At 31.7% G+C, this 2,436-nt stretch overlaps 1 pseudogene; it reads left to right on the forward strand.

Annotated features, from left to right (window-relative positions):
* The first annotated feature begins 532 nt into the window (after window positions 1-532).
* On the forward strand, window positions 533-1,344 carry LOC145576698 (protein LIGHT-DEPENDENT SHORT HYPOCOTYLS 10 pseudogene; annotated as a pseudogene).
* The last annotated feature ends 1,092 nt before the right edge of the window (window positions 1,345-2,436 follow it).

The following is a 2,436-nucleotide window of genomic DNA, read 5'->3' on the forward strand; positions in this document are numbered from 1 at the left end:
TACAAATCAAATGATAAGACACAAACCACCTTACTACATTAATTAAGTAATAAAGCATGGGCCAAAGCCATTCAAATCCAATGGTTTCAGATTAAGAAATTAATTAAACAAGTCAATATAAAGTCTTATCATAGGGATTAGGGACATATAACACTATAGAAAATTACTATGTAATTAATCACCCTAATTGTATGCCTAGGTTTAAGATTATAGCTCAAATAATGCTAATAATATTCTTGAATGATTGCTTTGGCTGTGGAAAAACATAATGATAAACATTCAAGAAAAAGAAAAGCACCATTTAAGCCTAATCGTACACTTGAAAGCAAGAAAATAATGTGAAGGGTAAGAAAAAGAGGGTCCAAAACCTACTTTTTATTGGCCCCAATTTATTTGCATCTCTTTCTCACCATAATTATTTAAATTAATCTCTTTTTTTTTTTTTTTTTTTTTTTTTGTTTACTCTCTTTTATTTTCTTCCTTCTTCTCATTTTTCACTCTTCTTCAAAATTCTTCTTACTTACTACTCTCTTACAAAGTTGTACCAAAATATAACCAACGGTGAACAAGGGTGAAAATTCTTAATCATGTCATCAAGCAACATGAAGGGTAAAGATTTAGTGAATCATCATCAAGGACCGTTGTCGGTGGGAGCCGGATCCCGGTCCTTGATGATTGATGATGAGGATCACAATAACCACCATCAGCACCACAACCAGAACCAGAATCAGAATCAGAATAGACAGTCACCGGCTCCACTAAGCCGGTACGAGTCCCAAAAACGACGCGATTGGAACACGTTTTGCCAATACTTGAAGAATCAAAGGCCCCCAGTTAATGTCATGTCACAGTGCACCCCAAATAACGTCCTAGACTTCTTAAGGTACCTTGACCAATTTGGTAAAACTAAGGTACACATTCAAGGATGTGTTTTCTTTGGCCAACCTGAGCCCCCAGGCCCATGCACTTGTCCCCTTAGGCAAGCTTGGGGTAGCCTTGATGCCCTCATCGGACGGTTACGAGCCGCCTATGAGGAGAACGGTGGTCCACCTGAAACCAACCCATTCGCTAGCGGCGTGATAAGGATGTACTTAAGGGAAGTGAGGGATACTCAAGCTAAGGCTAGAGGAGTTCCTTACAAGAAAAAGAAGAAGAAGAGAAGCCAATTGAAAGCTGCTGCAGCAGCTGCTGTTCTTGTTGCTAGTAGTAGTAATACTAGTGATGGAAGTTCACGGTTTCCCATGCAATCTCCTTCTTGATCAATCAATGATCATATTCTATAAAATATGAAGTCATAATATAATTAGTCTTTTGATCTATAAGACTATATTATATATATATATATATATATATATATATATATATATATATATATATATATATATATATATATATATATATATATATATATAGGTAATTTCCCATCTTTAATTTCCTTAGGTTCATGTTTTTGATTTGTTTATTTCCATACATTTTGAAGAATTTTTTTGTTTTGATTGCAACATATAGTACATGTTATTATATCTTGCTAGTAATATATACACTACAGGCAATTGGGTTTCATTTCTCTCTGAGTCGACAATCTGATTAATTTTGTGTGTTAACGGATTGATTGTTCAATTCGCTACTCTGTTTCACTGCTGATCAAATTAATATAAAGAAATTGCAAGTAATACCAAAACATAATACAATCAACAGTACACCTATAATCATTTAATATTAAAAGTGTAAAAAAAATTATTAGATCAATCTTGTTTAGAATTTTTTATATGTAAGGATGGTTTGACTCATTTTTGAATGAGTACACTAACCTTCCTTTCAAAAAATAAATTATATATTAAGATGCCATGTTAGAAACTCAACTCTAGTTAATTAATTGGGTATATATGTATAAAATTTTTAATTAAAATTAGCACCATGAATGAAATTGAAGCTAAACCCTAGCTTATCCAGGTGATGACTAGGTGAGAGCGATGCAAAAACCCTAGCTTTTTTGGCAATGGGTTGCTTACTTTTTACTACTAAAGACAAAAAGTAAATTTTTTTTTTTAAACTACTGTACATCATTAAATTAATACTGTGCTTCTTCCTTAAACATACATTTTAAGTCTTTCAAAAAAAAAAAAAAACATACATTTTAACAGTTCAAATTTTTACTATTTTTACATATTCACACCAATTATTGGAGGACATGAAATGAAAGATTTTTTTTATTTTATTTTTAAAATTTAGGGGGATTTTCCAAATTCCAATATGTTCACATTTTGCTTTTTATAGCCAATTAATGGTTGCTTTAAGGATTCTGCACCAACTTATGCCTGCCATGGTTTTGTCCATTTATATATTATTATTATGTGTGACATGATATGATGATCACATCATAGAATATATATGTAATATATGATTTTATTTATTTATATGGGACCTAATATCTAT

The sequence above is a fragment of the Chenopodium album genome, chromosome 13 (assembly GCF_948465745.1).
Source record: "Chenopodium album chromosome 13, dcCheAlbu1.1, whole genome shotgun sequence".
NCBI lineage: Eukaryota > Viridiplantae > Streptophyta > Magnoliopsida > Caryophyllales > Amaranthaceae > Chenopodium > Chenopodium album.